The sequence below is a fragment of the Pseudopodoces humilis genome, chromosome 1 (genome assembly GCF_049639895.1).
Source record: "Pseudopodoces humilis isolate 2021_Gansu_Grassland_sample_001 chromosome 1, ASM4963989v1, whole genome shotgun sequence".
Taxonomy (NCBI): domain Eukaryota; kingdom Metazoa; phylum Chordata; class Aves; order Passeriformes; family Paridae; genus Pseudopodoces; species Pseudopodoces humilis.
Genome location: NC_142200.1, coordinates 120,871,868 through 120,886,449, shown reverse-complemented (window position 1 = coordinate 120,886,449; position 14,582 = coordinate 120,871,868).

The window sequence follows — 14,582 nt, the reverse complement described above, 5'->3', positions numbered from 1 at the left end:
GTCTCAGGGTCAGGATTCGCCCTACTGTACTTCTGAGTTTCATTGCTCCTGATAAAATCCCTTAGGATTCACAGTAAATTCCTGCTGATCCCTGCACAGAGCTGCCTCAGAAAGGAGAAGCGAATGGCAGCAGTGACCTACTGCTACCTTTTCTTCCTCTGAAGCAGCAGGATGCTCTGAACCAGCCTTGTCTGTGGGAGATGGGGATTCAAGACACCCTTCTGAGGTCTGTTGCAGTTTACCTGGTCTTGCCTTTACCTCTGGAGGATTCCCTGCACACCCAACATATAAACATGAATTTGGTGACATGCTTGAATAACAGTTGTAAGCTGCTAGGCAGAGTACAGCAATTACCACATTTGGTTAGATGAAGACTGTAAGAGGGTTTGAATGGACCCATTTTTGAGGCAATGAGTGCTTCCTTAGTGACTTGACTGACTCAGGACAAAAGCAGCCTTTCTAGCACGGTTCTGAATGAGCGTTCTGCACTGTAAATTTGCTGACTTGCCAGCTTATTGCCAGGTAAAGCCCAGTCAGTGAGTATTGGTTTTCAAGTTTGAGTCGCTCTTCCTCATGCGTGCAATCTTAGTGTTGACAGCAGAAGCACAGGTAAAATGGCAAGCACCAATTACTGCACCCATTTTACTGTCACCGCTAAAATATTTATTTTCCAGGTTCTTCATAAACTATTTGCCTTTGGGTTTTACAATTCTAATCAGGAGCTTTATCAAACAATAGCTGTCACCTTACAGCTAATTTATTTCTCAGAAGTTTCAAAGTTCATGCTGTTAAGTGCATGATATATGAATAGTGTCCACATATTTCCAGGAAAAAGCCTTACATGCTTCTGGATAGGCAGGAATGTGTTTGGCTAAAATGTGAATGGAATTTCCCGAAAACCAGAACAGAGCAAAGATCTGATTTATGGTGTGACTGGGGGCTGGGGGGTCTGATCCCAAAGAGGATCAAAGGATGCTCAGCTTTCAGGGCAGAAATGTGGGCTTCTCAGACTAATTGTTTTAAATCAATTCTTGATGAGTTAAATATATAGATTTTTAAAAGTGAATATATTCTAATTTAGTCACAGAACTGTATCTAAATTCCTTTATTTGCCTTGGAGAAGTGCAGTAGTTCATCCTGTCATGGGTTTTGTGTATATATGAGAGGTCTTGTACTGTGTATGTAAAAAAAAAAAATTCAAACAAACAAAATCCATGTTAGTTGAGGGATGGAGTGAGTTAGAAAGGAAGAAGATTCTTAAAAAAGTGAATTTCATATGCCTATTCAAAGATGCTGGTTTTTATTTAAATGTCCACCTTGGCTACTGATACTTCTACTTGTTTATTTATTTTTCAAGTGGCTTGCTCTAGAAAAGAGATGCAAACTGCAAAGAAAAATATTCTCAGGGATGATTAACATTTAACATATTTAGCAAAGTAACAATGTATCTTTACATGTACGTGTTCCATGTTGCTGTTTGTGTTGCTAATGGAAAAAAGCAGAAGCTGGAGCTCTCCCTTTAGAGCCAACATGAGCTCCATTAATATGCACTTCTATTTTCTGCTCTGCTCTTATTTTTCCTAAAGTCCTCATCTGTGTACATGGTTAATTACCTTGAGTATTAATAGAGTACATCTGTGCTGTAGAAAATGACTGTTCTGTTGCCTGATACATGTGGTAGCCACAGCCTAATTAAATGTAACAATGATTCAGAGTCAAAAGATACTGTTTACTTAGTGAGTTGACTTCAAGTATTTGAGTAGCTGAAGTCTGATGTGCATAATAACCTTCTTAATGTTAATGCATAATTTGGCCTTGTAAAAACTTGCTGAGAAGATCTCTATTTAACAGGAGGGTTAACAGGATGAAACAGTATAAAAGTATGGAGCAATATAGATGGCTATCCCTCTTACTATGCTTCTTAAACAGAGGTGTCACTAGTACACACACGTATTGATTTTGCAGTGCTACACTTGCATTATATCTTAAACTGTTATTTAAAATAAATCTGTATTTCTAGCAAATGCTTCAGTTGCCAACTCAGTTTCTGTTAAAAAAAACCCAAACAAGTATCACTGTTAACACTATCGACCATCGCTCATTGGTTAAGAGCGAACTGAAAAATCTCAGAAGCGTGCTCAGTGACAAAAGTGAGCTAAGTGTTTAGCTCTACCATATGCCATCCATCAGACTTTTCTGCCATTGGAAAAACATGTATTTTATGCTTTTCTCTCTCTTTTTTATTTTTTATTTTTTAACATTACAAGAGTTTGAAGATGATTATACTGATTTTAAAGTCAAAACACTGAATCCTAACAGATGTGTTGCCTAAGTTTTGTGTAGGATTTCATGATTGTTCTAGTTTAGAATCTCTGCTCAAAGCCAGTACCTATATACACGAAATTGTTTATTTATTATTAGGAAGATAGTTTTGTGCATTGCTTAAATTACAGCTTTAGTTAAGCTATTTGTGAATTGAATGCTTTGAAATACTGACATATGTATTGCAGCTGGGAATCAAACTGTGTTCTATGATTCTGTTCTTGCTTCAGTGATGTTCTGACAGCAGGTTCCTTCCAGAAGCTGACCCATAGCTAAAGCCAGATCTAAAATGCACTTCTAAGAAAGAGGGAGATTTTCATCTCACTACACATACTGTATTTTGCATTTTTCTGCATGAGACACAGAGAATGCATAGAAGGCAGGTGTGTCCAGGTTCTCCATCCAGTGTAGCACATAGTTAACCTGGATAGCTGGAGCACACATTATTCTTACACAGGAATAATGAAAACTCAAGATAGGAAAAAACTGGTTAGAAACAGGTCTTCAAAATATGATTTAGGAGTCATAAGACATCAACATGAGTAAGAGAAGTCATCTTGTGAATAAAGAGGTTAGTATGTAAATGTTCAAATGAGTGGTTGTCCTGAAAGGCACAAGGATGTGCAATCTCACATTTCTATCAGTCTTGATGAAGCCCCTAGTGGAGTATTGTGCTCAGGAAAAGGATCTGTTGGTTGTCATTGAAGCTGAAGAAGAGAGAGAACAGGCATAAATCTTCAAGTACAATAAGGATTTCTGCATACAGGAAGGAAATAGTCTATTCTCTACACCCAGAACATACTGAACTTAATTTAAAGTGTAAGGCTCAAGTCTGATGACTGAGAAAACCACTTTATGCCAAGCATAATGAATTGCTAGAACAGATTGCTAGAGGAGGTGACAGGCTCTTCATTACTGAAAAATCTTCCAGGGAGAGCTAGAGAAACCTCTTTTGCAAATTGCATAGGTACAGGAAACCTCTTCTTGGAGCAGGAACATGGACTAATTATTTTTGAAGTCACTTTTAGATGTACATTTCTGTGACATTGTATTACAGTTGAACTGTGGAAGAGTTTTGTAAATTAGTTGTGGGTATAAAGCAGTAATAATGAATATTTAGCTACCAATTTTGAATAAATTAATTTTCCTTACATTGACACTTTTGGCATTGTTAGCAATTAAATGAGTGTCTTGTATTTAATGTTTACCCTGTCTCTTTCTAAACTTGTTTTCTCTCTGATTTCAGATAATACATACATTATTACATCTGTTCTTCCAAAAGGCAGATAACTTGTCTTAATTTTACACATATCAATGTGAATGGAAGGCAACTTAAAGAAATCACTTCTGCTTGCCACTGTTTTGGTCAGCTTTTACAGGTGTAGGTGCTTCTTTTTTTTTTTTTTTTCTCTAGAAAACTTTAGCTTACAAGTAAGACTCAGAATTTTTATGAGACTTGGGAGGAAGAGCCCAATGACTTATGAGAGAGAATATATCTGGGGAGAAAACAAACAAGTTAGAAAAGTACAGCATAGAATTTCACTTAAGAAGTTGACTTGATCCTTGTGTGTCCTTCCCAACTCAGAATATTCTGTGATTTAGAAAGTATCAAGAGTGTGGGGTATATGTCTAGATCTGGAAGCCTAGTTCCATACTTTTTAGGATATGAGCTAATCTGCCATTCTTTAGCATTCTAGAATTCATCTGCTGGGGACATGTTTAGAGCATATTTAGAAATATGTGGTTTGTTGGTAAGCACATGACACATACCAGCAGTATAGCTTGGTACAGTGCCGATCTCTGTTCCCCAGAAATATTTTGGATGGAATTTCATGTTGAGAGTATAGCAGAAAGAGAACTCTACTGCTTTCTCTGCTGTTTGGGTTTTTTATTTTCATTTCAAGCTTTCAACCATATTGGAAGCTTTCTAAAAAAAACCCATCTGTGGGGATAATTACCTCAAATTGCAATATTTCATTGCAATTGTTTAGTGAAGAACTAGATAACTGCAAATGAACATGATGAACACATTAAAAAGGTATTGAACAATGTAAAAATGAAAGTGCATTTTCCTGCTGGTTCATAATACCTTAACTTATAGTCTAATAAGTGGGGGTATGAGGAGGACGTTATAATTAAATCATTAACAAAAATACACTGGCTACTTTGGAAAAGCTTAAATGTTCTAAAGAACTGAAGGAACAAGTAAAGAAATTTTGGTCCTACTTCTCAGAAGGACCAGGAGTCCATAAAGAGTTTTTATTGTTCTATGGGGACGAGGTTGTCAAAGATACTCATGGGGGACCTAGACATCCAGGTTATTTGAAAATTGTGCTCTGTCTCTTCCTCTTGTCCTGATCCTAAGCAAACATACATTCAGGTTGGAATTCGAAGGATGGAAGCTCCTGTGAGAGCTTTAGACACATATGAATTAAATTATTGAGTAATAATGATTCCAGCACTGAAAACTGACATAGATAATAGCATGCAATGAGGGGAAAACTAAAACTTTCACCATAACTTGTTCATGAGGTGCTATCAGTAAAAGAAAACAAAACTGATTTGGTGTGTGTTTTTGCTTTGCACATTTTTAGAAATTCCAGAAAATACCTTTTATTTCTCAGAAATATGTGGAGGAGTTGAAATCTATTGACCAGTATGAAGATCAAACCTACAGTAAATGGAACGTTCAGGTGGATTAAACTTGTCAGTTTAACTCAAACCAAACTAATTAGGTACAATCCTCAAAACCGACTCCTGATGGTGAATTTTGATCCTGAGGTGTGTACTCAAAACAGTAACTAAACGTGTTTCTGATGTTTGTCTTTGATTTCATAGTCAAAAAATGACAATAATCTTCTAGGGCATGAATGAATCTTAGCATCTTAAGCCTTGCATATTTTTATAGAATCATGTAAAAATTCAGGTTGGAAAAGACCCCTAACATCATCAAATACAGCCTTAAATCCAGCACTTCCAAGTCCAACATTAAACCACATCCCTAAATGCCACATCTATGTGCCTTTTAAATATTCCAGGGATGGTGATCTACCATTTCCCTGGACAGTGTGTTCTGATACTTCACAGCCCTCTCTCAGTGAAGAAATTTCCTAATATCCAATCTAAACCTCCCCTAGCACAACCTGAGGCCACTTTCTCTTGTTCTGTCACTTGTCACCTGGAAGAGAAGACTGACCTCCTCCTTTCAGGCACTGCAGAGATCATAAGGTCTCCTGAGCCTCCTTTTCTCCAGGCTGCACAAGCCCAGCTCCCTCAGCTGCTCCTCATCAGGCTTGTTGTCTTTTTTTTCCAGTCAGGAAATCTAGTTGCCCTCTACCTGCTCAGGGAAGAGTTCTTTCCTCAAACAGTGAAGAAGGCCATTACTGTAGCAAATGGTTTTCCCAGAGACACGTGCAGGAATGTGATGGTAACAGTTAGCTCTTACCCTCTAAAATGCAATTGTTCTTTTAACTTTTCAAACTTCAAAAAGCCCTTAAATCCTTACTCCTAGATTGCTGAATGTTAATTAAATTGTGTCTCCTGTATACTTCCTCGTACTTCAGTCATTAAAATGGTATTTTAATGCCTTTGTATCTGAGGTTAAATGAAAAGTAAACAAAACATCTTTTTATTGAAGCTTCTGAAAGGATAAATGTAAGATGAACTCTTTCTTCCATCCCTTTAGAGAGAGGCTGTTCCTCTATTGAGAGAGGTGAAATATTTGCTGATGTTGAACCAACCCAACATTCCAGATTCTGCTTTAGGTATATGTTAGAAAAGGAGTAATTATACAAATCTTCCTGATTGTGGGATATGGGAGGTGTGTGTATCTTTTCTTTTGTTCTTTAAAGACTTGTTTTATATAATTGATGGAAAATCAGTTAAAAAAAAAAAGATGTTGTCTTTTGTTGTAATGGGGCCCATGGTCTCTTTTTGCATTTTTCTTAATAATGACCAAATTGTGTTCACTTTCATCAACCTCCTCCCAGACCCATATAGAAACTCCAGTGACTGTGTTATACTTTGCCTACCATATCACAGGTAACAGCAGTTTGGGACTGTTCAAATACAGATTCAAAAGGTAGAATTTGATGGCTGTCAGGTGGTGCTGTCTTACAGACATCCTCAGCCACCTTTTTCCCTATATATTCTGCCACACACCCATCCCAGTTACAATTTTTGTGAGTGGCAAATGTAATTTGGTGGAATTCCCTGAACTGGGAAAATCTGGTTAGAAGAACAGATAGAAAAGCACAGCAGCTGTAGGGTTTCCTACTGACACTATAAGAACTGATTAAACCATTGTTTTAAGAGCAGCATCTGCATATAAGAAATTTTGCTTGGTCTGTTTCAGGATATGCACTGAACTGTAAATTCTGTCAAACAGAGTTAGGTGAAAGTTAAACCAATGTTTTTAATCAAACAATTAGAACTTCTCTCCAGTATCAGTGAGTTTTCCAGTGCATGGGGAAATTTCTATTTCTGTGCCCATCTGGTCTAGTGTTTTTAGTAGGATTTTTGGTGTGTACCTTTAGCTGGTTTTCTAGTTACTCTGAAGTGACTCACATTTAGGCCTCCCTTTCTTGTACTTTTGATACAGACATAAACTCCCCATCAAGGTATCTTTTCCATCCTGATGGAGTTTTTTTTCACATTGTTTACTGGATGTTTTTTTCTTGGGGAGATTTGTGGAATGAGAAAGCCATTTCCATGTCATCTTTACATATTTGAAAGTGTGTTAAAGCAGCAGATGTAGAATTGTTTTACTTTGTGGAAGATTCCCGGCTTAATTAAAATGAAATTTTATGTGATTATACATAAAATAACTTGAGTTTATTAAGTTCAACTAATTTGTAATTACCAATGATCCATAAAAAATAATTATTTTCATGTCTACTAGACAAAAATTCTAGTAGAAACTATGACATAGAGTACAGTTTGAGTTCAATAATTCATTCATATGATTTTTTATTTGTAAGTAGATGCTGGAGTATTCTCACTGTTAATAAACAGATTTTACTGATATAGTTCTACCACGTGTGATATTTTTTGTTTAAAGAAAGTAAGTAGGAACTCTGCTATTCCTCTGTTAAATAGGAACTGTCCAAAGAATGGAATGTCATTGAGAATACAGCTCTGTCAGTATGGCACAAAGTAATTCCTCTTCAGGCATCTGACACAGTAGTTAATCAGAAGAAAATGCACTTTCTTGATGTATGTTGAATTCTGGAATCAGTCCTTTTTATTTCTGGTTTTCTTAATAAGAACAAAGTTAGTGACAAGTGACATTACCTGTTCTTCACATCTAAGCAGATGGAATTCAGAGAAAGATTCAAAATGGAAGGTCCCTTTCATTTTGATGTAGAAAATCCATATGATCATCTCAATAAGGCTATGAGTGTTCTCAGATAAAACATATTTGCTTGTAATGTTTCAGTACAAAAGCTAATGATATTTCTATGTTCACATTAAATATTTGTGAATTGGGTCTTCTAGGTTTTTGTTAGTTTTTTTTTCCACTGGGATTTTTTTGGAGGGTTTTTTGTTTTACTGCTGTTTTGGGGCGGTTTGTTGTTTTTTGGTTTGATGATTTTATTTTATTTTTTTTTCAAGATGCTGGTGTAATTCTAGTGCCACCAAAATCAGGTTTCTTGTTTCTCTTCCAGTGTTGCAAGTGCCTATGAAAAAAAAAATTAAAAAATTCAGAATACTTTCATGTTCCTTTACACAGTCATCATAATGTGCTCTTGAGCAGAGTAGCTTAAAGTAGGCTATTAAGTGTTTCTTTCTTAAAACATCATGGGGGGACTTTGTTAAAATTTATACAACTTTAAGAAGAAGTGGTTTAATAAGTTAAAAAATACAGGAATATAAATTAATTTCTTTCTATGCAGCTTCTCTTTTGTGGTTTCAATACAGAGCCCTTTGTATGCTTTTGGGTGCTTTCAGAGGCAATGCAAATGCAGGTTTGTAGCCTCCTTGCCACAATTCTCTCAGCTTTTCTTACCTTGAATCATGTATGCAGGATCTACAGATTACACTGACAGGTTAAGTAAGCTCAATATATCCTACAGCTGTACTTGGAGTGTTCCTTCCCTTCCCTCTTCCAGGCAAATCAAGAGCTTGAGATGCTGGAAAAAGAAATGCTTCTAATACAGGAATCTATCTACAGAACTATTTGAAGTATCTATTCCAGGCTACAAGCACATGAAACAATGTTGGAAGAAGTGCAGCTGCTCAAGAAAGTGTGGGATACTCATGTTTACATTAATATAAGATTTTTCTTAAAATTAACTATAAATTTGGAATATATTTGAATGTTTTATTTTTAATTTGATCCTAGAAGTGCTATATATTTTTTAAAAAATTAAATACTGAAGATGTTACTATTCCTTTTGTTTTTGAAATAATAGTTGCTATGTTTTAGGATAGCCAGAGTAAAAATATCTCTGTTCCCAAGTCAACCAATTTCAAGATAATCCCAAAGCAAAACAAACTTTGTAGTTTAATTTAGAGCTTTCTTAATACCCAGAACTTGCTTGATTAATTAAAATGACTGAGTAAAAATTCAGAACTCCATAAATCTAATTCAGAACTCAGGATTGTACATTTAAAAGCTCTACAAATCTAGAAACAAGTGTCCAGAAAAGTCAGTGTACAGACCTGTGTTGGGAATCAGTTTTGCAAAGTTCCATTTCCCTCAAGATGCTGCCTTTCGCAGGCAAGGTTAAAAATACATGTGCTAGATCTTCTTTCTGTAATTTTGTTTGTAGCTCCCCCACGAGGAGTTGCAGGGCATCTTCCCAAAATCTCCCAGGAGTTATGTGTGGATATAGACGTGTGTTTAATAGCAAAAGTAAGTTGTGCATGTGTGTTTTTATCAGATACTGAAACAGAAAACTGTTAAAATGCTTGGCCTTTGAGTTGAGTTTAGAGAAGACACATTATCATGCATGCTTTCTAAGTAACGGTGGTGTAGGAAAAAATTAAGGCCCGTGAGCTATGGCTGTAGGATGGGCTTTCGCCTGCATCCATTTATCTGTTTTGTAGCAGAAGGTTGTCTTTACCAAATGTTGTTGATGCTTTTATCTGTACTTTCTGTTTCAGAGCAGCATTGATGATTGGACTAAAACCCAGTGGAGAGAGATTAATGTGGAGCAGATGGATGAGCAGCTCAGAAGGTTTGCCAAGGCAGGTTCCACAGCCGTCTATTTCTGCAATTTATCTGTCTCAGTGCCACCCCTTCCTCACTCTTCCCACCCACTTGGATGCTTTGGTGGGTTTATTACTCATGTCCAAGCTGAATGTTCTGGAACATGCTTTGTTTTGGGGACTTTCCTTTAAAACTTTATTTTTCTGAATGCGTTTCCAGCCCCTGTGGAGTTATATGTAAAATCATGATTCTCTGAGTTGAGGCAGTGTGGGAAATAAAAAAAAAGAGGGTGGGGGTTTAGGACAGACCTCTCCAGACAGCAATCTCTTTTACAGGTGGAATTTGCAGAGGTTCATCTGCTCTGCTCACAGATGTAGCTTCCAGAGAGTTGGGAGCTGCAGGGATGGTGCTCATTTCTAAAGGGTGGGCACTTCTTTTGCCTGAAGTATTTCAATGTTTTGTTGACAGTAGCCCTACAGAAGAAAATTCCAATGGGAAGAGAGAAGTATGAAGTAAAAATAACAACAAAGTTTCACTCCCCAGGCTATTTTCAGGACACTACAGCTGTGCTTCACAGACAGTAGAGTGGTTGAATAGGAAGTCTTGAACTTAACAGATATAAAGTTTTTTTCTTGTTTACACATTTGTTTCATTCAGAAACAAATTATTGAATGCCCATTTGTTAGTCTTCTAAAAGAAAAATCAGACTTCATCATAGATGTCTTCTCCTAAATTGCTTCAAAATTGTTAACTCTACCTACCCAGCTCTGATACTTTTTTTATCAAAAAAATTCCTGTGGTTTTGGTACATAGGCTGTAACATGGAGCAGTTGTTGGTTTTAAAAATTTGAATAAAACTATTTTAAACCATTTTGAAAAAAAAAAAAGTCGAAGACAAATTTCCATATTTTTTTTCCATTTTTAAAATGAAAAAACTGTGAAGCTGAAAGTGTAGAAGAGAGCGTAACAGAATTTTTCTGTTTTTCTTCAATATACCAATGATTTATACCACACAGTTTTAATAAAAGCACATTCAAACTTATTTTTAATGCAGGAAGCTCCTAAACAGGATTAGCAAAAAATTGTGATATTTTTTTAACAAAATGAAAAAATAATCAACTGTCATTTTTTTCAAATCATAGATAAAAATTTTAAAGTTTTTTTTTAAATTGAATTTAATTAATCTTAACAAGTAGCAACAAAATACTGCAAATATCCCCATCACTCCCCAAGGTTTCCAGTTTTCAAATACCAAGTATCTTACATCAGTTTCAATGGCAGCTGTGCAAGTAAACTTACCTTCAGTGTTAAAAAGTACAAAACATCAGAGTAAAAGAAAAAATGGAAAAAAACCACCAGAAAACCAAACCTATGACAACATCAAGAAGTATTTCTGCTAGCTGATTAATTCCACACTTTGGTGGAAGATCTGAAAGTATATCTGGCATCTAGAGTAAATATAACTTATTTAATTGTGTTTTTTACTTAGATTCCATTTGAATACTTTGTTATGTACTTATGTCAGACTTTTTCATTGATTTAATTTGCTTCCTGCTGTGTCTTTTCTCTACAGGTCAGGCTTTTAATAGCAGAAGACCTTCTCAGGCCTTCTGGGACTCCAGTTTTGTAAAGGGAGAAGATGAAGTCCAAAGTGTAGCTGTCGATGCTGTGCATGACTTGAGTACTGAGAAGGTGAGAGGTGTATTTTTATTTTTCTTCTGGTTTTGCAGAATAGTATGTAACAAACTGTTTGTTTAGGTCTTGTTGCAAGAAATTAATCATAGAACTGAATATTTTCATGAGACTTTCCTAGGTATCAAAATTCACAGCCTAGCAAAATGAACTTCTTTTCTGTGGTGTAGTTTACCATCACTGTGAATTATATGTAATTTAATTAAATTCCTCAATTCCAAATATGAAATGTGATATACATATATATAGACAGACATTATTTTTACTCTTATTATTTCCAGATTTTGGAAGAAATCTGCCAAACATGGACTGCCATGGAATTTTCTTACCAAGAGCATAAAAAATAGAAAATCCTCTATTAAAGTTTAATGAACAGCTGCTTGAAACTTTAGGTAACAATCAAATAAGAATTTAATTATTATAAATATTGTTATTGTATCAGTATTATTCACTCCCTTGATGTAACTGGCAAGTTAAAACTTTTTTTCCTGAATCTTGATTGCAGATTTATATTTTCTCCAGATGTTAATACTGGAAATTTACATGTACACTGTGTAACTATTTTACATTCCTGTCTCCTTGTAGGAGTTAAAAAAAATAACAGCTTTCTAAGTTTTTAATTCCTTCAATTTAAAAAAAAATCCTTTAATAATATGCTGTCCATTTTCAGTGTTTAAAGATGTCTTCTCTTATGATATACAAGAACAACAATTACAGGAGAATTTGTTTAGGCTCTTTTTAGCTTTAGTTCCTCTGTTTGATAAACTATTTTGATTAGTGCAGTTTTTTCTGGCTTTTTTTTTGTTTTGTTTGTTTTTCTAGTTTCAGATGCAAGTGATTCTGAAAAGTAAATATGTGGAACATTTCATTGAACAAGTGAAAGGCTGGAAAAGTAAATAAAACATGGCAGATTCTGACATTTCTATTTGGATGGAATTTCAACACATGTGGTATCTTCATCAAAGTAATTATCTGCCTTGTTTTCCTTTTACATGGACCTGTAGTGAGTTGCTGGTGTCACAATTTGAGACAAAGATCTGCAGGTCATTCTTTCACATGTCTTTAATATCTTCTTGTATTTAATCTTTGTTAGCTTTTTAACCTCCTGGAGGCACATAGAGATACAATACTGCTGAGGTGAGGAAATCTTTTCATCAAACTCCATATCATTTAGGAAAGTGGTGGTTGAAATACAAGTTTCTGGTCTGTTATTTATTAATGTCTAAAGGTAACTATAACAATCAACATAAACACTTGAACTGACACAAAGAATTATGCCTTAATTGCTCACTCTGACCAAAAAAAGTCACTGACCCCTTGCATAGTAAAGATGATAATTTTGTGTTGCCAATACACCTGTAATTCAATCCACAGATGCCAGGGAAAGTTCTCATCATGTGCAATTCTGAAAAGCTAATATAGGATAATGCTCTACAGGGAGCTTTGAAATTTAAAATATATTTCTAACTGTTTAAATCTGCAATTTAGAAATATTGACAGCAACATGTCTCACTGTATGCCAAAAAAAGTGTATTTTTTGTACAACTTGTGAACCCTGCTAAGAGCAATGAAATGATTTGTGGTGTTTAACATGCATAAGTTTCTTCATGGTGCATATTGGAAAAGGCATTGAGCTTGCATGAGCAGAAATACTCTAATCATTCTGCTAAAATCTGCCATTTTTCTCTTCAAGAGTTTTTTTGGTATCATCAGTGATATTTGCAGTTCTCTCCATTAATATTACTTTTTCTTCATATTCAGTCTTAACACTGTCAAAATAGGTGTTTGTGGCTTTAATTTTTTTTTTTCTCATCTAAGAAATAGAACTTAAAACAAATTGATTAAGCATATTCTTTATTCCCATGTATTCCTTTTCCCCATGTTTTTCCTGTCCCCATGTTTTTCGGTGTAGTAAACCATATGAAGTAGAAAAAATAAATTTGAGAGTTGAAGTAGCTCCCTTTCTTTCTGTACAGCATTTGGTGACTGACATAACAAATAAAGAAAATGTGATGGAAGCTATAAGAAAACCGAAAGTGTATGAAAGCTTTGAAGCTCTGCAGCAGAGGTAAAATTTCCAGTATGATTACAAACTGTTCTAAAATGTAGTTCTGCAGCAAGCAGGAAATGAAAGCTGTCAGATTGTTTCCTTTTTGTACAGGTGTGAGATGTTCTGATGATATTTTTGTCATTTGTTTCTATTTGACATACTGGATTTCTACTGCTTTTTACATGACCAGTTCAACTTGAGGCATTGGTTCATTATTTAGGGATGGCATGATGTCAAAATTTAAAAAAGTCTTAAAAATATGTTCTGTTTGGATCAAATTCACTTTCTCCCTATCCACACTCTGGGAGCTGGGAGTCCTTCTTTCACTCTTGCAACAGGAGGTAGTGGATTTGTGCAACCAAAGTCCTAACACACACTTGAAGGAATGTTTTGAACTTCCCACCTTTAGAAGAGGGAAGCTTTCCCTTAAGAAGTAACCGTGTTTAGAGTCACAGTCCATTTCTTCTTTCAGGAAAATGTTGCAATAGGAAGTGAAAAACAACCCAACACAAACCCGTTTCTTGAGATGTCACTTTTGTTCTGAGAGATACAAAGCTAATAGCTGGAGTGCATCAGTCAAGCATAAATAAATATGGCTTCGTTTTCTTTCCTGATAGGCATATAATTGAATATTTTGAATCTGAATACTTTTTTTGTCAATACTAACATGTGTTTTCATATTTTTAACTCTTCATACATCAAAAATATGTGTGTCTTTTGTAAAAGTGTTTTCTTTGCTCACCCACTGAACTAATTCTTATCTGTTTTTTCATTTGTTGCTTTGGTGGTTTTCTTTTTAAATTTAACTGCACATAACTGCCCTGTTGAGTTAGAAAGCTTTTTTCTCATCCCTTATTTCCTAAGGCTGGATTCTTCGGAAGGTTGAAGAGGTGTTTCCCCCGGCCAGACTTACCTTTTGGGAGACTTTTCTGGCACAATTCCATTCCCTTGGCTTCCTTGGTCTGAATGAAATTGTTCCCTTTTGTTTTCTGGAAAGGAAATGTGAAAGGCTTGTCACCATCTCTGATCCTTACAGCTGCGTTCATAGTTATCATTTTAAATCAATAGTGGATTCTATTGTTCTGTTTTAATGTTTGGTCTGATTTTTACCTTAACTGAGAGGGAATTCCAGGCTTTAAGATTATTTAAGGCATGTGTCATTAAAATCTGTCTCTCTTTGTGAAAAAGCTTTGTCAGTATACTTAGAAAGCAAGGGCATAATTTTTCCTCTCTTCTATCTTGTTTTTTCAGCAGACTTGCTAGGCATCCTTTGAAGAGGAACACAGCCAGATCAGCTGAGCCTCTTTGTGTATTAATGTACTTAATTTTCTCTACAGAAAAGGAAGTTTTACAGCTAACCTTGTG